The sequence below is a fragment of the Euleptes europaea genome, chromosome 10 (genome assembly GCF_029931775.1).
Source record: "Euleptes europaea isolate rEulEur1 chromosome 10, rEulEur1.hap1, whole genome shotgun sequence".
Lineage (NCBI taxonomy): Eukaryota > Metazoa > Chordata > Lepidosauria > Squamata > Sphaerodactylidae > Euleptes > Euleptes europaea.
In genome coordinates this window covers 68,982,404-69,008,459 of record NC_079321.1, presented here as the reverse complement: position 1 = coordinate 69,008,459, position 26,056 = coordinate 68,982,404, and the positions used below count along the sequence as shown (strand labels likewise).

At 41.7% G+C, this 26,056-nt stretch overlaps 1 protein-coding gene across 1 annotated transcript in view; it reads right to left on the bottom strand.

The window, feature by feature from the left end:
* NT5DC1 (5'-nucleotidase domain containing 1) overlaps window positions 1-26,056 on the bottom strand; it is a 125,402-nt gene that overhangs the window by 70,098 nt on the left and 29,248 nt on the right. The gene's annotated exons all lie outside the window — the stretch shown is intronic.

The following is a 26,056-nucleotide window of genomic DNA, read 5'->3' as shown; positions in this document are numbered from 1 at the left end:
CTAAGGTGTCACCTTTAAGTAGCCTGCCCCATGAAACCCCAACATTAGGGCTGTTGATTCGGTTCGGCCCGAACTGAAAAACAGCCGAATTTCCCCTGATTCGGTGGTTTTTAGTTCGGGACGAACCGAACTCAAAAATGGCGGGCAACCGGGGGGGCCGAATTCAGCGAGTTCGGGAGTTCACGAATAAATCCGGCAAATTCGGCCGTCAGTAAGCAGCATTCTCCTCCCCCGGCCAATCGGTGGCCAAGCTGGGTCTTCTTCTGGCCAATCAGTCAGGATTGAGTACTGGAGGAAGAGAGAGAGAGAGAGTGGGGACCCGAAGTGGGAGAGTTCAGACTTCGGCATATGCCAAATCTAAACAGGCCAAATTCAGCTGAATCCGAACTATACTGAATTTTTTTTAATTCAACAGCCCTACCCAACATTTCCTATGCATGTACACGTGAGTCACAGGACAGGTTAATCAGTGAATCGGGGAGCTACAATTGTTCACCCCTGGCAGGTGGACTCATTCAAAACTGCACAGAAAAGAACTTAAACAGCTGTTCGATGTGCAAACTAAGCCCAGAATGTACTATCCAAAGTACATGGCATTTGATTCTGTAGCATTAACTGATCCACACACACTGGAAATCATCACAGTGCCTGCCCTCTAACGTTCATAGATAGTTGGAATTACCGAATTAGAAACAGTGAAGGTAGTGTTTTCTTAGCTATGCTAACCTTATTCCATTGTGAATATGCAAGTCGAAATAAATGTCACATCCTTGTTTACATGAAGGCATGGGATCAGATGCAAAAGAAACTCCAACCCCTTACTACTTCTCTCGCGGAGCCACTCGCTGCTTGGAAACAACCACAGCAAAAAAATCCCCCTTTTGGAAGGGACTCAGAGGGCAGGCCCAAAATTTGGTAGCCGGCATCTGATTTAGCTTAGCTTCACAGGAGGACAAAATGTGAAACTTAACGAAAGAAGGTCCTTTGAAGGCAAAGAAGAACTGCTTCCGTTTAGCCTCCCTGAAATTATTCTTGAAAGCTTTTGTGAATCAAGACTACTGAAAGAGAAGCCCTGAGAGAGGAGAAAAGTTGGCAGTGGCACTCCCTCTACCCGTGGACATCTCCCACACTGCTGAAAGGTAGGAGGAGATAAAATGCATGGAAGCATGTACTTAAGATACTAGATTTATAATTAAATACAAAGCAAATTTTAAATGAACACAATTTACAGTATTACAAAAACAGAACAGTCCTTTAATGAAAACTATATAAGGAACAATATCTGACAATGCATTGAACAATGATACATACTGTTTTATAATTTTCAGAAAGCAAGCACCAAATAAAATGGAATAAACATGACTTCAAGTAGAAAAAAGTACATTCCATTCTTTAAACAAAAATAGCATCGCAGATTTTTTTTTCTTACAAACAGACTAACTATTCTATTTTACTTCAGTGAAATTTAATACCTGGATAGTAAAGCTTTCATATGCCTTCAATACCATACTTAATGTAGTGCTTAAAAAAAACCCTATAGCATTCAGCTAAGAATGGGTTTTGACCTTCGTATTACCTTAGGAATAAATATCACTACCACTAAATTCATTTTTCTAATTTGAAAAATAAGATTTATTTACCCCAAAAGTAGCCAGTTAAATATAGTTCCCAAGACTATAACTAGCAAATACCTTCAAACATGATATTTACCTAGCATTCTTTGTTATAGCACCTTTTTCATTCTGCCCTTTATCCAAGGAGTTCCGAGCACTATACATAGCATTCCTCCTGCATTGTAACCTCACAGTAACCTAGGTTAAAGTGCAAGATAGTCACTGTATCAAAGTCAATCCAGCACCATCCTAAACAAGTCTATCAAGAATCCCACTTAAGTCTACTCAATGAGGCTTACTCCCAGGAAAGTGTTCTTATAATTGCACTGCCTGTGAGTACCATGGTTGTGCAAGAATTTAAACCTGCATTTCTCCATTCAAAGTCTCATCCTCTACCCCCTTTTAAAAGGCTGCCATACTTAGCAGTCACAGCCATGAAAAAATGAGTGTGGGTCTTCATTTTTACTATTAGCATCATGTACTTGACTTTATTATATCATTAAAGGAAAATAATCTGCTTTGCAGTGAAGGCTAATACTTTTCTCAGCTTGTAACATTTCTTGTTTCTCTGTGTTAGATATATCTAAATCTGGAGGGATTTTTGGGGGGGGGGGGTTTCCAAAACTTTTTGTTTTTAGCTGTGGTCTACCAAAAAGGCACATGCCAAAAACCCAAACAACCTCCCCATGCACAATTAATCCTCATTTGGGATTGGAGTCAGCGAGCATTTGATTCCCTTTTTTAAATCTGGGGATTTAACAAAAACAATGACCCAACAACAAACCCCCCCCCCAAAAAAATAACTTGTTAAAGTATTATGACTTGAATACAGAAAAAAATAAGTTCTCCTCTAGATTCAATGTCACAAGGTAAACCTACACTAGAAAACAGAACAATTATAATGCAAGGCACTTCTGAGACAAATATTTGGCCAGGAAAGTGCTGGTTACTTGGAGGCTTCACAATTCTTATTTAATGGAATAGACTGTTATCCTGATCTCAAGTAGACAGAAGAAATAACAGCGAAGCTATGACACCCAAAAAGGGATTGTTGCTATGCCGTTGTGTGTGTGTGTGTGTGTGGGTGTTCCCGGGGTGAAAGGGGTTAGGAAGCTGACTAGTGTTAGCTCCACCCCTGGGAATGCCCCAGGAATGCCTCCCCCGTGCCGGTGCAGGTCTTCTCTTCCGGGATGTAGCTCCTGGAGTGGCGGCGCTGGCGGGGGAGGCTGGCGCAGCTCTATGGTGCCCAGGCACTGCCGTAAATGCCTTCCATGATGGAGGAAGTGCCTGTTATCATGGGATAACGGGTCACTTCCGCCACCAGGGGGTCACGCCGGCTCCTAACAAGCTTTGCCACCCCCAGGAATGTGTGGGTAATGAATTAGACTTTTCAAAAAAAGAAATTACATGATTTGGTATAATGAAAATCAAGTTTTAGACTAATTCAGTGCCCGATGCATAGATGAACTATGTTGTAACACACGTAGGCAGAGCTGTCTGTTGTCCAGACTCTGTAAATTCTGTTTGTCTATGTTATCAAAAATGAGCTGCAACGTTTCTTGAAAAATTATAAAGTATAGCTGGAGGTCATTAAAATCCTTCAACATGGAAATAGGCCATTTGAGATAATATGTAGTAATTAGTCGGCTACTCAGATTCTATGCCCTTCAGTTCTCAATGGGGCGTCTTTTCCTTTTTTCTATTTTTTAATTTTTAAATACCTCCCCCACCCCCGCCGTAGGAGCACAAGTACCCCTCCCTTTAGGAATGGGCTGTCCATGACATTCAAAACGTTTCCTGTACCTAGCCAGCTATGGCTTTCACGACTCCTAACTATTATCTGTCACAGATGGCTTTCCATGATCAATGCGCATGTCACATACTGAAAGACGCTAAGATTACTTTTACTCTTATGATTAGGCTAACAGAATTTCATGTTGGGGCCCAAAGCAGGTATCTGCTAACTACTTTCTTTACAGTTTCCTAGGTAAGTAGTAAAACTGGCATTGTTCAATGCACACATCAGTTATTTCATTTGGGTTCTTTCCAACCAATCCTTTAACCCGCTCTTATAATACATAAGGAGTCATGTGCCTCGAATGCTGGGTTCAAAGATGGTGATTGACAAGATATTTGATTTAAAACAAAAGAAAACTATTGCTTAAAATACAAGTATTTTACAAGATTCAGTTTTTTTTAAAAAAAAGCAAAGAACTGTTTTAAAAAGTATTTCTTTAGCGATACAGAATATATATTCAGGGACACCAAAAAAGAAATAACATAACAATAATAATAAAGCATGTATGCATGCAAGTGTAGGCATGGACACCCCTGAAGCATGGGATAGGACCCCTACCTCCCATTAATGTTCTGGGTGCCACTTGGTTCTCTTACAGCCCATTCCTCACCTTTCGGCGGCTGGGGATGGCGTGACCGAGGCTCCACCGCAGTGCCTCCAAATCTGTTTCCCAACCTCCAAAAGGCTTTAAAAAGCCTTTTGCCAGCTTTTAACATTTTAAATAGGGCATTTTGCCCCACAGAGGACAGCGAGGCTGCGCCTGCAAGAAAGCAGGTGCATCAATGCTGTTCTCCCTGCCAGCATGCCGGGCTGAAAGGGGACAGGAAGCTACCTACTGACAGCTCCGCCCCCCGGCACGCCCCGGGAATGCTCCCTGGGATGCTGGAGTGGGCCTTTGCACTGGTGGGACACCAGCGGAAGGCCCAGCCGGTGTTCCTGGGCGGCGCTGCCTCCCCGCTGGCATTGGGCCCATCTTGGACAGCGTAAGTAATACCAACGCTGGTGTCCCAAATGCCGACGCAGCCCCTTCCTGACCTCCAAGGACGAAAGTCCTTTGGAGGTCAGGAAGGGGCTGCCCACCTGCCACAAACTCAAATGACAGAAACAAGAGTTGAAGAGGTTCCGTGGAGCCAAATTCGATCCTTGCTATACAAAATTTTGTATTATTTTGTCTATTAATTGATGTATATGGGTGAAAAACATAATGAATTGACAATTATCTGAACCCTATATAAAGCAAAGATCAGTCTGTGTTTTCCAGCTGCAAGTGACTGGCTTAAAACAAAATTAAGTGACTGGCTTAAAACAAAATTAGCAGGTGAAGGCAAAAACTGCAGTTCAAAGGGCTCAGTGACAGAAGGAAAAAGGGGCCGGGGAATAAAATTAAAAAAAAAATATATATATATAGAAAGATATATAAAGATATATATATATATTTTCCTTCTGTATCCCATTTTCTATTAAAAACCAATAAAAATATTTATTAAAAAAAAAAGGGCTCAGTGACGAACTGGTACAAGTTGCTGAACTATACATAAAGGGAAAATGACTGTGGATTCATTACCTTACAATATTTTAAAATAAAGATAGCTATTTTGCCAGTCAAAATGGCTAATACAATGATCTATCCATGTGTGTATGTGTGTTAAGTGCCGTTATGTCGCTTCCGACTCATGGCGACCCTATGAATCAAAGTCCTCCAAAATGTCCTATCTTCGACAGCCTTGCTCAGATCTATCCATATTCCTATTAAAAGCTTATATACTTACAGTGCCATCATACACAGAGTTATGCCGTGGTAACTCTGCTTAGGATGACATTGCTATTTTCTAGTTACAGTCATCTTTAATTGCCTGCAAATGAAACAAGACAACCTGTTTCAGCAGGCAAACTAATTCCATAGGCTTTTCACAGGCATTAACAATTTTAGGGCCTTTTGTATAATCATAATGGCTTCTTGTCAGTTAGCTGAGAAATGACAACATTTTGTTCACATCATTCTTAACCATGTGAAAATCACACACAGTTTTGTATTAAAGCATTTATGGAAAAAAATGTGGGTCATGAGAAAGCCACCTGTGTTATTTCAATCTACTATGAAAATATTGGCAACTAAGTATGTTTGTACGTAGATACAAAACTATTTCCAAGCTCACATTCTAAAAAATGTGATTATATGCCCTAATGGGCTTTGCTTTAAACCTAGCCGTTTCAAACAAAATGTCATGTTGGTATTTTCATATGACTACTATTCATACTTTCTGAATTTTTCATCATCTCACATTTAAAAAAACAAGCTTTAAGGGTAAACATAAATACAATCCTTTCCTGTTTATATCTTCATTAACTTTCTTCTGACTCTTCAGACTAAACCACTGCATTTCAATTCCCTGCTTCTTCAGTTTAAGGCATCACAGACATGCGTGTTCATAATAAAAATGCTTGATTTCAAAGGTATCTTCCCCACCTAAATAGATGCTCTATTTGAAGCACATATTATTATGATGGTTTACATATCGAGTCCTTGCAGTCTGCAAGGCTTCAGCAATATATTTTTGTTCACATTTTAATTAAAAACAACAACAACTACCCAAGTTGTTTAAATAAAAGTCTCCTCTGTGTTTCATACAATTCATGAAGCAAAAAATACTGAGTTAAAATTTTTACCTTCCCCAAACTTCACTCATGTAGCCAATCCTCATAATGAATTTTTTTTTAATCTCCCCTGGAGAACCATAGTGTTCATAGCCTGGAGTCTTAAGGAGGTAAATGCATTTATTAATTTGTGATTAGGAGGGAGGATACCAGATAATCTGGTCTCTGCCTCACTAAGTAAAATTCACACATCACTGGGTAACGTTTGAATTGTTAATACCAGTTACATGTCCTTTCTTTGCCAAATCGCTAGAAAAAAAGGTCCGTGCATCCTTTTTACACTAAACAGCTCTGAGAGGTCTTTATGTGTGTTACAATTATCCATTTCCTTTAAACAAATCTTCATTAGGTTGTCCTCAGGCAAGTGGCTGAACCTCAGATTATAATTAAAAAAATACAGCAGTTAACTGAAGTTGAGCCAACTTCCATACAGGCGCAGATGGAGGCCTTCCTAACACAGCCACTCAAAACCACTATCCCCTCCCCGCCCCTCCCCACTGCAGCTTCCCTGCGCCCCCTTGATGGCCGCATGCCTCCACGACAGCTGGATTCCCGGCTCCACCCCAGTGCACCCAAGCCAGCATCCACCTCACTGTTATTTTGTTTAAAATGCCAAATTTGCAGGGCTGACCACAGCAGAGAAAACTCTTAGGAGGTGGCTCAGCTGCACCATTGCTATGCCGTCTACGGCCGCAGTGCAAGTACCTCCTCCCACTCAGGATTGGGCTGCCCGTCCTTATATACCAGTTGAAGCCAAACAACATGCCATAATTCATAAGTCAGCTGGAAAGAACAGGTTTACCAAATATAAATAAAAAGTAACCATATTAGTAATGGGAACATGCCTCATTATTCATAAGCAGCAGGGTTATGGCTATTTTTAAAGCGATTGGTATTTTTAGAAGTTGGGGTGAGGAGTTAACATTAGGTATGATTCTGCATAACTGAATCAATTGCTAAAATTAGCCACATAAATTGCTAAAAGTAGACACATAAAATGTCACACATGCAGGGACCAACTCACAGACTGGGCACGCCTGGTGGGCAGGGCAGGAACACATACTTTTGATTAATTTTGCTTGACCAAAGATTGTTGGCGAATACACTTGAACCACGAATTTAAGGGATTCAAAATTAAAACATATTACTCAAGATATGGTTTACAAAATAAATTGACTCTGCATCCCCAAATTGACTTCACAGTTTCCCTCTTTATCCCATTCTGATTAAGAAGGGGGAAAAGACCAACTGTTCCTGCATGGACTGTGGTTCCAGGCTGCGCAGCCTAATACTGTAAATCAGGGAAGAGTCTGACTTCACCATACTTCTTTCTTCTGAGCGCCACTGTTCACTAGCAAATGATTCCTTGGTGGTACTATTGCAGACTGGAGGTGGGGGATATCATTAAGTGAATGAGCGTTCATATTAAAAACTGTGATCAAAAACTAGATTTTAGGGTATAGACTCTTAAATCCTCTAACATTTCACATATGAAAACAAGGGAACATTTGTGCCCTCAAAATCTCTATTTCCATGCAAGAATCACAACCGAATACCATTATACACAAGTCTTTTCCCATGCTGTATTTATATCCTGTGCAAAACCTGTTTTATGCAGGGCTTTGGGCAGAGCAATCCTAACTGGGGGGAGGTAGGAAGGGGTTTGCAGCTGGCGTAACCTCAGCGCCAGCATTAGTGCCACTTACACCAGCTAAAGTATCACTAACGCCGATGCAGGGCCACCTGCTCCAGCACCAGGAAGCTGCACGATAGTGTAACGCATGGGTGCTGGCACAGCTGATGCATCAGCATTTCCCCAGTGCAAGGGCTCGCATCTGAGCCAAAGGGGGCGTTCCCTGAGCCCTTTCACCCCAGGAACGCCTCTTTTTACCAGTACAAACTTGCACTGGCAAAAAGGGAGACGTAGCCCTGTGAAACCCAATGGAGCGGTTTCATGGGGTTTTGAGGAAAATGCACTTTTTGGCTTGCAGTGCTGAGGCAGCAAGCTGCTGAGGAGGCAGCAAGGCTGTGCTGTCCCTAGGCCGTCCATAAGTACCCCCCTTAGGATTGCACTGTAAATCTGTCGGAAAATTTAGTTTCTTTTTTTAAAGAAGAATTTACTAGAAAGTTTTTAGCTGTACAAATGTTCTAGCTGTGTGCAAACATACTGAACTAAAACATTCACCTTATGGATTGGTAGTTTGAGAGGGAGACAGAAGAGATGCAATTCACTGAGAATTTTTATCCATGTGCATACTTGAAGCAACTCCCACACCACACAAGCATGGTGTAGTTATTAAGAGCGGTGGACTCTAATCTGGAGAAACGGGTTTGTTTCCCCATTCCTCCACAGGAAGCCTGCTGGATGACCTTGGTCCAGTCACAGTCCTCTCTGAACTATCTTAGCCCCTCCTGCATCACAACAAGGTGCCTTTTCTGGAGAGAGGAAGGGAATGTGATTGTAAGCCACTTTAAGACTCCTTCAGGTAGAGAAAAGCAAGATATAAAGACCTACTCTTCTAATTTATAGAGATTCAGGGTCGGGACTGAAAACAGAAAAACTCTAATACATAAGTAGGCATATTAACAAAATGTTAAAAAAGGCTAGCTCTATAAGCATATTAAGGGCAGTGATTTACCAAGAACAGAACAGATACCAAAAAGATAGGGTCTGCACTGGTAAGCAGATAGGCTTACCAGGTCCCTTTGCTCCACTGGCGGGAGCTTGTGTGTGCGACCCACACACCGAGCCTACGTCACTTCCGGGTTTACCTGGAAGCGACGTGGACACTCTATCATTCTCAGCCCAAACTCTACGGTTTCCGATAAAACCGGAACTGACGTGGGCGCGTCGCGTGGGCATGTGTGCACGTGTTGCCCGCCGGCTCTCAGGTGGTCAGCGGGCAGCACGGATTGGCGGGATTTTACCCACCACCACTGGGCACTTGGCAACCTTATAAACAGAGCCAGTTGAAACATATGTACCCCTTCTCCCTGACATCAGAGTTTCCCACAATGACTTACATGGCATTCAGCCATATAACTTCCATCACTACCAACCACAGTTTGAAGTGGTATGATCCTGGACTAGTTTATCTACCCCATCTCTAAACCACGTCTGATTTGGTTGCCAGAGAAGTAAAGCACCTCAAACATTGCTGTGTTCCCTGCAGACTCTGGGAAGTCTTGTCTTCATAATGGTTGTTTTAACATTTCCACAATATTAAACTTCACCCACCTAATTGTTGGCTATTTATTTATAGCTATGTAGACTACAGACAACCTACAGAGAGGCTTCTTGAAAATCAAAAGTTCCATTACTTTTAGCCTCATAATTGCCAGTGAATCAGCACTTATAAATCTTGCAGTAACCATGGAACAAGATCAAAATTAACCAACTTTAAAAAAAGAGATTTCATAGAATCATAGATCATAGAGTTGGAAGGAGCCATACAGGCCATCTAGTCTAATCCCCTGCTCAATGCAGGATCAGCCTAGAGCAATCCTGACAAGTGTTTGTCCAGCCTATGCTTAAAGACTGCCAGTTGGGGGGAGCTCACCACCTCCCTAGGTAGCTGATTTCACTGTTGAACAACTCTTACTGTAAAAAACATTTTCCTAATATCCAACCGGTACCTTTCTGCCTGCAATTTAATCCCATTATTGCGAGTCCTATCCTCTGCTGCCAACAGGAACAGCTCCCTGATCTCCTCAAAGTGACAGCCCTTCAAATACTTAAAGAGCACAATCATCTCCTCCCTCAACCTCTTCTCCAGACTAAACATTCCCAACTCCCTCAGCCTTTCCTCATAGTGATACCCAAATTAGGAAGGAAACAGCTTTTTGGCATTTGCTGCCTTTTACTATTATTAGGGCTTGGTCTCCAGGCCCCTGATCATCCTCATCGCTCTCCTCTGCACCTGGTCCCTTCTGTTCACATCTTTTTTGAAGTTAGGACTCCAGAACTGAACACAATACCCCTGGTGCGGCCCAACCAGTACAGCAGAACTATGACATCTTGCGATTTGGATGTTATGCCTCTGCTGATGCACCCCAAGATCGCATTAGCTTTTTTTGTCGCTGCGTCACACTGGCTGCTCATATTTAACTTACAGTCCACCTGTACCCCAAGATCTTGTTCACACACACTGCTATCCAGAAGTGTATCTCCCATCCAGTATGCATGTCCCTAATTTTTGTTACCCAGATGCAGAACTCGGCACCTGTCCTTGTTGAATTGCATCTTGTTCACATCTGCCCACTTTTCCAGTGTTTTCAGATCTCATTGAATTCTGTCTCTATCTTCTGGTGTGTTCGCTGCTCCTCCCAATTTGGTGTCATCTGCAAATTTAATGAGTAGTTCCTCCACACCCTCATCCAGATTATTTATAAGTACTGGACCCATTTGTAATTTGATCTTCTGTTGGTCCCCAAATTAACTTCAGACATTTATTTACAACTGTGTCAAATCTGTCCCATTAGTAGCTTTAGGTCTCCTTCAAGACTGTTGTGATAAAAGCTTACATTCAAAACTTGAATGTTCATGTAGGAAGCACTCTGGAATATTTCTGAGAAGGTCAATAAGGTTATGGGGAGGGGCAGAGAAGGACGGAAGTATCTGCATGTACAAATAGATCTTGCATCCCGAGCTTGTTTCTGTACCTGGCTGGCTGTTTCACAGCAGTTGTTTTGTTTTCTATTTTTGAAATGCTATTTTGTTGTTGTTGGTTTTAATTTTTTTCCAGTCGGGGAGTTGTCAAAAGTATGAATGAAACCTCTATGTTTCATTCTAATGCTGGTCAAGTTTTAGGCCTTCGATTCCTCTCAGAGCACCTCTTTAATGACTCATTCCATTACCACAGGCCGATTACTGCTTTAGGCTGCTATTTGGATTTGCTGTCTGTCTTGAGGGATATACTTCAGGATCTAGCCTATTTACTCCAACAAGAAGACTTTGGTTATAGGAGGGCTTTGTGTCAATATAGGAAAGGCCAAGAGATGGTTACATTAACCCTACTTTGCAAAATAGAGGTCAGTCTAGACAGCAGTGTTGGGAAACATGTTATTTCCTGCCACTTCTAAGAATATCACTTTTAAAATATTTCATTACAATTGTTGAGAGTTCAAAATTGGTTTCATTATCTGAATATAAAGGAATACATTAACTAACACATTTCAAAAAATCACTTGCATTATTTGGAGTATTTGCTAAAACGGTGTTTTCCTCTGTTTTTACCCATCAAACCAAATGTATAATTAACACAAGATGAGCTGCCAGAGAACATATATTTTGAGAACATTTTTTGGCATGTTATTCAGCTGTGGTTACCATCAGATATTATTTGCTTGCCTTATAAATGAGAGACAAGAGGAAATCCTCTAAAATCTTTGAAAAACAAAAATCTGAATGAATTCAAAAGTACTTCCGCTAAAAAGTAAAGCCAACAAAGGAATTTTGTATTGGTTTACTAGACAAAATCAAATTAAATGAATTGGGTGTTTGGACATACACTGCTGTTGCCTAAAGGAGTGCCCAAACTTCGGACTGGTCATGGCAACCCCAGGTATACGTGCGCACGCTGTTCCTGCCGCGTGCCTAGCCCCAAACGCTATGGGGAAAGGCTCTCTCACGCCAGTGAAACTGACACGACAGCTCCTATGCACCCCGCGGAGCCGGCAGCTGAGAAACAGAAGCCAGGTCCACCTCTCCAGTGAACCAGAGAGACTCCATTTCCTGTGTGTACCTCTGTTCCAGCAGAAGCCATTTCGCAGAAAGCGCACAAGCACGTAGCCTTCGCCAACACCCTCCTCCCATTGCTTCATCATCAGCGATTAATGGACCATCGGCAGACATCCTGATATCAGCGATGAGTCGTCCCTCCAGCAATGCAAAGTGACGATCCCCGAACAGAGCAAGATCGCGCCTTTTGTTTTAGATCATTAATCCAATCTGCAGAGACTCCCGGTCTCTCCTGGTGTTGCACAAGTCACTGGAATTAGAATAGTCTTTGCCAAATCACCCTCACCCCAACCTGGCAGCCGACCATTAGGGTCTTTTGTCACCTTTTGTCACACAGGAACCACGGAAGAGTAATCCAATCACCCTGTCCCCAGAAAAACAGTATAACTGGGGTTCCCACAGTCCATAAGGCAACCCTTAGGTCTTTCCCTGGCATATTTGCTGTCTCTCTGTGAGTTGGGTTTTGCGCAGCCTGGTCATGCTCCCCCTCTCGCCTTGCTGGCCGAGACTATGGGAACCCCTATTCCTTGCCCCTCTAACCCCGAATCTTGGTCTACAGAACTCAGGACATCTCCTCTACAGGAAAGGTGCAGTATAATCTGTCAATGTTTCCTGCCACATGGGCAATTGTCTCTCTTCTCCTCCCTTTGATTCCTAGATTTTCTGTGTATGTTTGTGTTGTACCATTGAATGCTTGAAAAACATAAACTCTTTTAATTTGGAATCCCTGTCTCTGTTATTATTCTGAGGTAACCGATTCCATCTCTGGTATACATTGGTTGCATTCCACTGTATAAATATTATAATTACCGTTTGCGCAGCTAATTCCCCATTCAAAGCGCATTTCGGCTAACACTGCTAACAAGTTCTTTGAAATTTGATGAAGAAAGCTCTCTTCTCATAGACAGATACCCTTTCCACCATTCCCTCCATAAACCTTCATCAAGGTATTACATGAGAATGGTTAAACAAGCCATAGCAATATCTTCATATATGTACATAAATAAGCATGTTTCATATTATTTCTAGAAAATCACTCTTTCTGAGACAAATACTGTTTACACAGAAACCTATTTTCTGTAGGTGCTGAATGTTTTTGAATCTTTCCCTACATCCATTCTACAATATTCTAACCCATACTTCTAACTGACCATGTGGAAGGATACACAGCAGTTTGGCTCCTTGATATGCATTTTAAAAGTAGCAACTATTATTTTTAAACCACCATTTTCAAGATTTATATAGTCTCCACATCTAGGGGGTTCAGGTGAAGTTTTGTGAATAGGATTATAGCAGCCTATAAACTTACTGAAACCTCATAGAAAGACAGTTGACTGAAGAATCTAGCAATGTTAACAGGGTAAATTTTACCGTGCTTTCATATTCCACAATTTCAACTGATTGCAGACAGGGTTTTTTTTTGGGGGGGGGGGAGCCATCTTAACTCTTTATACACATGAGTGATAGGAAGAGCAGGAAGGGCAGTGCCAAACAGGGCTAAAGATGTAAGAGATGGTGAGTTATCTGCTGTGTCTATTAGTAGTAATTGCAGGGACCATATCAAATAAACATTAAATGAGGGGAAATACAGGGTTCTGCTGAACTGAACTGAGTTCTAGAGTTTTTGATAATTGGATTTCATTTTCTGTTAATTATACTGCAGCAGTCCTGGCTGGTAGCTGAAATCCAGAAAGCAATTCTGTTCAATTTCCCCATATGATTAAGGAAAATAAATTGGTATTTTCTGTAATTTTCCCATTACAAGATTCATATTACATCCACTGTTAAGACTGGCAAAAAAATAATAATATTAAAACAAACTAAAACATCCCTTTGTGCCTCATGCACAGATTCTTCCACTGCTCTTCCTCACTTTCCATGGAATCTGCCCCTAATTGCAGGATGTTTTAGCACTTGTAGGAAACACTAACTAATTCAAATATTATTTATTTTCCTGTTGGTAAAACTAGCCTGTTTACTACTTCACAAGATTTGAATGACCTCCCTGAAACTTCTTCCGAAGTGAACATTTAGACAGAGATGTGAACTTCCAAATAATGCGAGGTCGTTCAATCTCTGGCATATTCTACTAGCACTGTAACCTTCTGCCACTGCAGCCATTAATCACAATATTTTGGCCTCCTAATTTTCTCCTTGGGGGAAGTGACAACGGGGCTTTGCTTACCTCTCCTGAAAAAGTGGAACATGACAAAATAATTTGTATGAAGGACAGATCTGAATTCTGGCAGGTGCAGAAGGAACAAGAAGTCAGCATGCTAGTGATGATCTTCAGCTTGTAGCTAACAACTGGATGAACTTATTCCCTTGCAAAGCAGTAAACTCTGCTGCACAATAGACACTCTCACAATGAAAAAGTTTTTGGGGGGATATTCTAGAAAGGACAGATCATTCCACCACTGTAAAGTACCAGTTCTTAAGTAAATGGTAATGTTTAACGACTGTCAAATTAATATTTAAAAAACACTTCAACCAGAATAAACATCCGCATTTCCAGAAACAAAAATCTAAAATAGTGTGATGTCAAATATTAGTGTAATGTTAATGAGTGTCCATCTTTCATTATGGGGCTCCAATGTTGGGAAGTAGGGGCTCCAGTGTTGGGAAGTAGGAATCAATGTGTGGGTAAGTGGAGTAGCACATTGACATTTTGGCAGCTCTTCTAGAGCCTTCTGGTGACTGAGTAAGACAAGAACAGTCCAACAACAGTGGTGAGGAAGCCAGTTTCTGTCTGCACAATCTGAACAGAAAGATGGGCCTCAGCATGGCACATCTGCTGTGCACTTGGACTGACTACGCAGGAATTCTGTAGCATATCTAAAGGTGGGACAGGCAGCACAGGATAATTTAATTGCAATACTCAGCAAAACCTAACTTCCTGCCATGCTGACCAACTTTTCATAGCAACATGCACAGAGATGCATTTTACAGGCACATTTTCAATCTCACCATTATTAGAAATATGAAAAATAAATAGTTTAAATACTAGAAGCAAACTGCCACCTCAGAATCAAATGCATGTGAAAATACTGTGAACGGATCACATATTTGCTCTTTGACACAGGCATGAACTGCAAGTGACATTTTAGAAGACTGGTGTTTATTAAACTGCTGTGGGAAAGCCAGGAGCGTTTATACGCTTTTCATAATCTGCATGGGACAAACAACAAATTATGCCCTCACTTTGGACAAGGTAATCTACTACTGATGCTGAACATGTTCTGAATAGTTAATATAGCTTTTTATTATTAGCAAAATGCCTGTCATTATGAGAGGCAGATGCATGCTGAAGTATTTGTGTGAGCCTGTGTGTACTCCCTCCCTCTCTCTCATTCATTCATTCACTCAGTCCATGGAAATTCTTGTTAGAAATATGGCCCCTGGTGTCAATGATGGGCATGTTTTGGTTTTGTTGACCCCAAGGGAAACACGTTATTTTTCTGCACCGGAATGAGCGACTCTCGTTTGCCAATAATGGAGAAAACGGTCAGTGGAAATTGATCAGTGCCTCAGACAGGTCTTCTTCCCCACTACCTATCTTTGGAATGATAGACAGTTTACTTTGTCCCAGTAATGGGGTCAGAGATAGGAGCCTTTTCCTATCTTCCTATCCTCATCTCAATATCTGCAGAGTTCCTAACCAACTTCACTTTTTAGTAAGAGTGGAATGTGGCCGAATCCAACTTAATAGAGACAGAAAGACCACAAAGCACAGTAAAATAGCTGGATTAGATCACACTGCCAAAAAGCAATGAAGCTAATGCTAATTTGTACTTGAGGTATTTACACACTGTATTCACACACTGTGGGGAGGTATACATAAGGGCGTTTTTACACTAGTAACTCAAAGACTGCGTGATTTTCTATTTCTGTCTTATGAAGTACTACATTAACAGCTTACCCACTTTTATTTTTAACTTTTGTCATTGTATCGTGCCGTCAGTCAGTCACGGTGGCCTTCTGTACCATGGATTACCACTTCAGAAAATCCATAAACGTGTTTAGCGGAGTCAGCCCCGCTGAATGACACATCTCTTACTTCTGAGTAGATTTCTCTCAAAAATTCCCATTCAATAGCTCCTTGAATTGTTTTATCAACTAAGAAAAATATATATAGCTAAAATATAGCTAAAATGTAGGGAGATACAGTTGAGCATCACTGATTCAAATTATGCCAAAATTACAAAGTTATTTGCTAAAATATAGCTAAAATATAGGGAGATAGTTGAGCATCACTGATTCAAATTATGCCAAAATTACAAAGTTATTTGCTAAATATAGCTAAAATATAGGGAGATACAGTTGAGCATCACTGATTAAAACTATGCCAAAATGACAAAGTTATTTGCTTTATGAAGAAAGCAACAAATCGTTGTTATTAGTAGCTACAAATGTATTGGGAATATATGTAATGGTGTAAAGAGCACTCCATCAGCATTCTCACTCTTCTGCCACTAAACCTTTCAAGACCAGTAACCTCTGCAGCAAGGCAGTTCTTCGGTTGTGAGAGCTTTAAGACCTTTTTCTGGTATTCATCACATAATTGCTGTTCTCTGGCTTCCTATGTTCTATTAGTACCGTACTCACGACTAGTACTGTACTCACCAGTATTGTCTCTCTCCCCACCCCTCTCCTCTAATTCCTATCAGGATGCCCCATTCAGGATGCAGTGACTACCATAATGTCACAAGGCACCAGTGAAACGTTAAGAAGAAGAAAAGTTGGTTTTTCATACCCTGCTTTTCTCTACCAAAAGAACATAAGCTATCAAGAACATAAGCTACCAAGACGTTCTAACATACCATTTTAGTAAAGCAAGGTGGCTTACAATCACTCCACCCCCACAACGGACACCTTGCGAGGTAGGTGAGGCTGAGAGTCCTGAGAGAACTGCGACCAGCCCCAGGTCACCCAGCAGGCTGCATGTGGAGGGGTGGGGAATCCAATCTGGTTCTCCAGATTGAAGTCTGCTGCTCATGTGGAGGAGCAGGGAATGAACCCCAGTTCTCCAGACTAGAGTTCGCTGCTTCTGACCACTACCACGCTGGCTCTTGTATTTTAGAAGAATCTTGTACTTTAAGAGTTGATCCTGTCTAATTTGTTGTTTGTATTAACGTTTCTCGACAAGGACATGACCTAAGAGTGTGCACCCATACACCTTAAAATATAACAAAAGAAGAGGGAGTTTTGCCTTTATAACAGACAAATGAGATCTTGATGTATGAGGATCAGAATTTTTTTTAAGATGAATACAGAACATAAGCTACCAAGAAGTTCTAACATACCATTTTAGTAAAGCAAACTGAAATGAAAAAAATCATCCTATTTTAGAAATAGACTAAGAGACATTTATTTGTTCTGGTAGAAAAGAAAAGGCCCCAAATATTTTTTACCTGAACACCTGTTTACACATGGGGAGTTCTTCTTCATGAATCAGATGTTTGTCCACTGCCAGGTAACAGGCAAATGAATGCTTATATTCATGGGTTTTGCTACCTGCTTGAAAAAAAAGGCACTTTGCAAAATAGCTGCTATGGAAGATTCCTCTAATTTTGCGGTTTCTCAGGAAATAGGGTGAACCTTTTCACCTCAGGGAGATGTGGGTTTAACTTTCAGCCTTCTACAGCCCTTTTTTTGGGATCTCACTTGGATATACAGGCTGAAGAAAAGCAGAAAACTAGCTAAAGTGCTTAGAGAAAATAGTGTATGTCAAGGAAATGCCTCAGTCAAATGCCTTTTGAATGTTCTCCTGCTTTAGACTTACCTTGCATGTATCACACTGTGCTACATGTTGCTTCTTATCCAGAACTTTAACTGGGGGGGGGGGGTATGTGTCCAACTTTTTAAGCTGTTCTTATGGTCTGGTTCTCAGGAATTTTATGGATATAATTTTCAGCTGCTAAATGCTGATTTGTGCCATTTTATGGTTTGTTTTATTCTTATGTTGTTGTTTTTATAATATTAATGCATTTTTTACTTTGTGATCCACCTCCAGCAGGTCTCTTGGGTTATGACATCAATACTATAATTGTGAAAGTAATAAAAAATGTTCAGGTGTTTAAATAAAATGAAAAAGTAAACATTTACGATGTGCTATGATATTGTAATAGTAACTCCCAGCATAGGTTTCTTACATATCTGTACTGGGCTGAAGGTACAGTAGAAAAAAAATGGGTGTGGGACTCAAACCCAAACAAGAATAGTGATACAATTCAAGATCCAATCAACTGAAGCCAGAAAGCTTAGCAGAAAGTTAAAACTGTGCAGGTACCAATATTTGGCCTAGATGTGACCAATCCTCAACCTGCATTGCAAAAGCATGGATTCAGAACCACAGTTGGAACATTACATAGGAAGAATTATTTGCTTAAGTAGGGCTGCACATTAATTGTCCTTGGTCTTTTATGAACAGGTTATTGCCGCTGTATATGCTGCTCTCTCAATAAACAGTATTTGCAGTCAAATTCTCAAATCACTCTGCACAGGGGCTTTCCCCCCTGATTAAATTCCTGGAGTACTTGGGATTACTCAGAGTAAATTTCTGCATGCCCCAGTAAAAATGCAGCGCATCTGAACCAAGGGGGGAGTGCTCACCGAGGATGAGTATAAGGCGAGGGCGGCAAATCAGCCCTGCTCTGTTCAATCCGGCCGAGGTCTGAAACTGACACACTCACTGTGAAACTGACTAAATAAGCAGCCTCATAGTATCCAAGCATTCTCTTGTTAGCCCTGACCTCATAAAAAAGAAAGAAAAAGAGATGGCTTCAAGGGGAGGGGTTGGATGAGGGGGAAAGACAACTGGGAAGGAGAAGTGAGAATGGGTGTGGGGAGAAAAACCTGAATTGACAAATATGCACAGGACCAGCCTTCGATTTGTGATCAAGGCAGCCTTTAAACTTGGGCTAAAACAGCATCCAGAAAATGTGGGGGAAATGTGTGGGGAGAGCGAGGAGACGTCTAAAGGTTGGAGAAAACATGCATCAAGGAAACAAAGCCCTGAAGTAGTCGGGGGGGGGGGTGGCAATGGAAACAGCCCATGCATAAAAGGCCCTTATCACAGGAAAAGACAGAACAATCCATAGTTAACTGCACCAGATCCTATGCTTATTGCTTCTAGTCGGAGAAAGTTAAGTACAAAGTCAGAGAATATTGCTCAAACACCTCAAAAATGCAAGTGCTTTTTCTATGAGGTGCGTTCTGATTCACCTTACACTACCATCCATGGAAAACTGCCATTTGGAAGAATCTTCGATCTTTATACTACTGTTCTTTTTCCTTTCGCCCACATGTATATATAGATACCCATCACCTTCTATATTCGCTGAAAGTTGCATAAATACATTTTAATAGGGCGATACAGTGCATATTTAGAAAGCTCAGTAAACTCAGGTCACCACATTACATTTTTTGCAAGATTATAATGTACAAATTATTTTAGTTTATGCCGCAAGTGTCACAACTGACTATACAAAAACAGACAGCAGAAACACACCTACACTATTTGGACTTAGCTGGCCAAAATAAAATATTCATATACTAAGTAAGGTATTTCACAGTGGGTAGCCGTGTTAGTCTGTTTGCAGTAGTCAAAAAGGGCAAGAGTCCAGTAGCACCTTAAAGACTAACAAAAATATTTTCTGGTAGGGTATGAGCTTTCGTGAGCCACAGCTCACTTCTTCTTCAGAAGAAGAAGTGAGCTGTGGCTCACAAAGCTCATACCCTACCAGAAAATATTTTTGTTAGTCTTTAAGGTGCTACTGGACTCTTGCCCTTTTTGACTAAGTAAGGTATTAACAGCCAAAAATCACCCTAAATGACTGCTCAAGTTTTCACACACACAATGCCAAAATAAACAGAGCACTTTTCCTGTGGAGAATGAATTCAGGGAATGTTTGATAGGAAAATGCTACCATTGCCTATCAAAATGAAAGGCATGAAACTGCCAAATAATAAAAAGTACAAAATGAGAGGTGGTCCTAAGCATATTTATGTAGAAGCAAACCCACGGTCACTGGGATTTACTTGCTAGTAAAAGAGCTTTGGATTGCAGCATTAAAATGACCATCACTAAGCCCCATCTTACACCAGTGTAACAAGTTAGGATCCTATAGCCTTTAGCAGAAAATTACCAGCAGAAAAATATCAAGTGGCTAAGCTAAATGAGATTAGAATTTATTCAGAAGTCCAAGCCTTTGGTTAGGAACTCAAATAAGAAAAACAGGTGCATTTTAAAAGCAAGCAGTTGCTACAAATAGCACATAAGACATACAAATAACCTTATATTTCACTTGCAGTCCTACAGTAGCACTGCATTTATGCCAGACACCAAGTCATTCCAGGCTAGGGCGTGGGTCAGCAAGGGTTTTGTTTACTTTCTTCTTAATCAAACAAACATGGGTGGTCACACAGAACTATTAAATCTTTGGTTGCAAGGAAACCAAGAGACAGTGTTGACTGGGACAAGTGAAAGATACAATGCCTTGTCTCTTATTCACTTACCAGTACAACCATTAGCTTCTATGCAGTCAATGACAGTATCAGAAGCTGGGCTACAAGTAACTGCCCAAGGGAAGATTTTGACTCCTTCCTGTGAATTGCCCAACAACAGTTCCTGGAATAATTGAACTAGTGCCAGGTAATAGACCCGTGATTGATTGCAGAGACAAAATGTAGATCTGTAAGCCACTGAATTTGTTGCCAACTGGTTTTAAGATTATGATTGCTACATTAAAAAGCAAGCTATAATGAAAATGTAAGCACAAAAGCAAGTAAGGTGTATTCTTATAAGGCCTTTTAAAAATACAAACGAACATTTTCGTTTAATAACGAACTGAAAAAACACAAGAACTTGCAGTTTTGGATCTGCATGGGCTTGTCTCTGAGCCAGTGACTAGGAAGACACTCCAATCTACATTTAGTGGTGGGGATCATGCTAGCTATTCCAATCTCCTGATGTCCATGTGTTGAACAGCATATTTGCACAAAGATCTTCATAGATCCCAGTATAATAAACTCCAAATGCTCAACTGGTTCACAGAAAAATTAGAATATACAGTTCACACATGAATATACCTGCGCAAACACAATGTGCAGGTGTCAAGAGGGAAAAGCCAGCCAATACAGACCCAACACAGATGACTGGAAATGGCTGCCTTTCTGTTGTGCTAGTCCAGTGGTACTCACTCTGCAGTTTGTAGCAAGCCACGTTTGCTATTCCCATCAACCAAAATAAACTCAATTTCAGCCATCTTTGGTAACAGGGCTGCAACTCGAGGCATGCAGCTTACCAGGTCCTCTGGCAGTGGCTGTTTCAAGATAGAAACCACCTGCCAATCACAAGCTCTAATGGACAAGGTACAGCCAGCATGGTGTGGTGGTTAAGAGCGGTGGTTTAGAACGGTGGACTCTAATCTGGAGAACTGGGTTTGATTCCCCAATCCTTAGGGTTGCCAACCTCCAGGTACTACAATAACGGATACACCTGTGCCGTGTTTAACTGCGTTAAAGAAAATGGCGGCACGAGGGCTCAAATACAAAACCACACTGGAACTGAACAAAAATCATGTATTATGCTGAACAGCATTACCTCATGCAAAAACAATACAAAAAAGAAAAAAAGAAAAAGAAACATGCTCAGCACAGGCATACAAAATAAACATTCAATGTAACATAAACCAAGAAAGCAAGGACGCAAACGGGGCAAAATGCTCCCAAAAAGGTTCTCAGTAGCAATCAAAAGTGAACGGGAAAAACCCGTTATCAAGGTCCAAGTCTCAAGTCTCAAGTCCTAAAAGTCCGTAGTAACAAAAGAAGGAAACAGAGGAGAACGTGTGGCTAGTCGTTGGTGCACGTTTCAAAGGCTTTCTTCAGCTCCAAGACTATAAGGCAACTGTGGCTTTTAAACCAAATTGATGTAGCCAGTTGTCCCGAAGACCGTCAGCTGCGAAGTAAAGGATTAAATGAATAATATTCACACAATATATGCATACATCATCATAAGCATAGGTTTAGAAATTGAGCTTACCCAAGAGCAATCATCTAGTAGCACATTGTCTTAAAGTTTGCGGTGAAAATGAGGGTAGGGTGGGGCTTAAATCGAGAAGACGACTTGACGTACAAAGGCATTTAAGGGGACATGACATGGAAAAATTAAACAAGGGAACCAGCAACGTCATGATATAGCCAATCACACAAAACATGATAGATCGAACTCGTTATTCAAGCCCTTTGGAATAAGGGTTTGGAATGCATAGATTAAGCGGGATTCTTGTTGTAATAATATTTTCTTAGCATCCTGTGTGCAATAAGGTTTGGATTTGAACTGCCAGAGAACAAAAAATAATAAATCCGTGTCAGAATGGTGTGCCTGGATATAATGTTGTACGAGGGGGGCCTCGAGGTTCCGTGCCCTGATCCGTGCCCTGTGCTCACCGATCCTGAGTCTGATAGGGCGAGATGAGCAGCCAACATACATCAAACGGCACGGGCAGAGGACCGCGTACACAGTCATGGGTGTGCCGCAATTGCTGAACTGGCGTAGGGTGTAAGAAAATTTGGAGGCGGTGGAATGAACCTCTTTGATGGGTAAGCTGTAGGGGCACATGGAACAATGCCCGCATTTGTGATGACCCGTAATTGAAGGTGTTTCCTTAGTTTGAAGCACGTCTGTTTTAATGAGCATGTCGCGAATGGAGGCGGTCTTCCTCATACCCAATAATGGTGGCTGTTTACAGTCAGGGATATTGTGAAGTAAATGCCAATGGCGCAACAGGATCTTTTTTATATCATAGGTTAGATGTGAGAATTGGAATGAGGCTACTACCCTAGAGTGATGCGTTCCGGAGGAAGAGACAGAAGTGTCTTTAGTAAGCAGTTGCCTGCGAGATTTTTGAAAGGTCTTATCAAAAGACCGTTGAACAATTGTGGGAGGGTAGCCTCTTCTGTGAAACCTTGATGTTAATGCCTCTGCAGCAGCAACAAAATCCTGTTCTCTAGAGGAGTTCCTTTTGATGCGCAGGAACTGACTAAAGGGTAAATTGGAGCGCAAGTGTAGGGGATGGAACGAAGAAAAATGAAGATTGGAACCAGAATCAGTGGATTTGGTATACGGTTTGACAGCTAATGTATTGTTGTGGAGTCTAAAGATAGTGACATCCAGAAAGGCAATCTCTTGAATGTTGGTATTGCCTGAAAAGGTTAAAGATTTATGTAAAGAATTCAGCCAAGAAGAGAATTCTTGGTACCCTTCCAAGCTGTACAGTATAGCACAGATGTCATCAATATACCGTTTGTACCAAAACACGTGATTGGAAAACATAGAAGAAAACAAGTGAGTTTTTTCAAAATGGGCCATGAAAATGTTGCGCCATTGGCATTTACTTCACAATATCCCTGACTGTAAACAGCCACCATTATTGGGTATGAGGAAGACCGCCTCCATTCGCGACATGCTCATTAAAACAGACGTGCTTCAAACTAAGGAAACACCTTCAATTACGGGTCATCACAAATGCGGGCATTGTTCCATGTGCCCCTACAGCTTACCCATCAAAGAGGTTCATTCCACCGCCTCCAAATTTTCTTACACCCTACGCCAGTTCAGCAATTGCGGCACACCCATGACTGTGTACGCGGTCCTCTGCCCGTGCCGTTTGATGTATGTTGGCTGCTCATCTCGCCCTAACAGACTCAGGATCGGTGAGCACAGGGCACGGATCAGGGCACGGAACCTCGAGGCCCCCCTCGTACAACATTATATCCAGGCACACCATTCTGACACGGATTTATTATTTTTTGTTCTCTGGCAGTTCAAATCCAAACCTTATTGCACACAGGATGCTAAGAAAATATTATTACAACAAGAATCCCGCTTAATCTATGCATTCCAAACCCTTATTCCAAAGGGCTTGAATAACGAGTTCGATCTATCATGTTTTGTGTGATTGGCTATATCATGACGTTGCTGGTTCCCTTGTTTAATTTTTCCATGTCATGTCCCCTTAAATGCCTTTGTACGTCAAGTCGTCTTCTCGATTTAAGCCCCACCCTACCCTCATTTTCACCGCAAACTTTAAGACAATGTGCTACTAGATGATTGCTCTTGGGTAAGCTCAATTTCTAAACCTATGCTTATGATGATGTATGCATATATTGTGTGAATATTATTCATTTAATCCTTTACTTCGCAGCTGACGGTCTTCGGGACAACTGGCTACATCAATTTGGTTTAAAAGCCACAGTTGCCTTATAGTCTTGGAGCTGAAGAAAGCCTTTGAAACGTGCACCAACGACTAGCCACACGTTCTCCTCTGTTTCCTTCTTTTGTTACTACGGACTTTTAGGACTTGAGACTTGAGACTTGGACCTTGATAACGGGTTTTTCCCGTTCACTTTTGATTGCTACTGAGAACCTTTTTGGGAGCATTTTGCCCCGTTTGCGTCCTTGCTTTCTTGGTTTATGTTACATTGAATGTTTATTTTGTATGCCTGTGCTGAGCATGTTTCTTTTTCTTTTTTTCTTTTTTGTATTGTTTTTGCATGAGGTAATGCTGTTCAGCATAATACATGATTTTTGTTAACCTCCAGGTACCAGCTGGAGATCTGCTATTACAATTGACCTCCAGCCGATGGAGATCAGTTCACCTGGAGAAAATGGCTGCTTTGCCCATTGGACTCTATGGAATTGAAGTCCCTCCCCTCCCCAAGCCCCACCTTCCTTAGGCTCCACCCAAAAGAAATCTCCCACCGGTGGCAAAGAGGGACCTGGCAACTCTTCCACTTGAGTGGCAGATGCTAATCTGGTGAACCAGATTTGTAAGCCCTTGGTTGCCATTTCCAAGACTGTATTACCTGGTTAACTGCAAAGACACGTGTCACCGCCACAAGCCCAGACGTTATGGACAGAGGCCCCTGCACTAGCAAGAAGGAAGAACCAGAGGGAATCCATTTTTTCTCTCTCTGTGCCCAGATCGTGTCTCCAGCAGCTGTCATTTCACAAGAGACGATCTGACACGTACGCAGTCATTCCCCCCACACCCCTCCATCTGCATGGCTAACGACTCATAGGAAGCCTCCGAGATAGCAGTGGCCAGAGATTACACCTTAGGCGTCAAAGGAATGTGTCACCTGGACGCAACATTGAGCAAACGTTTGTTTTAGACTAGATGGCCCATCTACTGAAGCCTCCCGATCCTCCTGGAATGTGCTCAGTCAATGGTTCAGGTTAGCCCGTCTAAATTGCCCATCGTCACCCCCCCCATAGCCGACCATTAAGGTTTTGCACACCTTTTGTTCACAGTGGGAACCACAAGGGAGTAATCCCATCATCCCCCACCCCCAGAAGGATATATCTGGGAATGCCAGTTTACACTAGGCAGCTTCTCCCCACCCCCACACACACACTTGCTGCCACTCTGCCGGTTTGAGTGGAGCAATGCTCTGCCATGCTTTTCCTCCCGCCTTGCTGGTTGAGCCCCAGGAACCCCCGTCCCCATTTTTCTCTTACTTTTAGCCGCATGGAACCTCGGACGTCCCCCTACTGGATCAGGTGCAGTATCACCCTTCTTCAAGGAACCTGCCACATTGGCTAACGTCTCTGTACTCCTACCTTTATTTCTTAGACTCTGACTGTGTGTTGTGTATGTGTTATTGGACTGCTTGTGCACATATTATCAGGTAAAACCTTTTGCACTTAAAATCCATTGCTTCAGCCTCATTTTATGGTCACGGTACGGACTCTGGTAGACAAAGGTTGCATCCTGCTTAGGTTATGCCCATTGTCGGTTATTGATTTGCTAATTCTCCCATATAAATATTCATAACCAAGCATTTTGGCTAACAGATTGGTTTCCTCACTCCTACACATGAAGCCAGCTGAGTGACCTTGGGCTAGTCACAGCTCTCTCAACCTAACAGGGTGTCTGTTGTGGGGAAGGGAAAGGGAAGGTGATTATAAGACGGTTTGATTCTTCCTTAAGTGACAGAGAAAGTCAGCATATAAAAACCAACTCTTCTTCGTCTTTCTTAAAACTTGGGACAGGTGCTACATCGGGGAATAGTGTTCAGAAGAGCCATAGGTGGCATGTCAAAGAGCCACACGTGGCTCCTGAGCCAGAGGATCACTGTGTTAACTCATAAATGAAAGCAGGCCCGTACAAAGACAGCCATCCTGACTACACTGTGGAGGGCTAAATGTACAGGAAGAATCGAAATATTCACAGTTAGAATGGACCA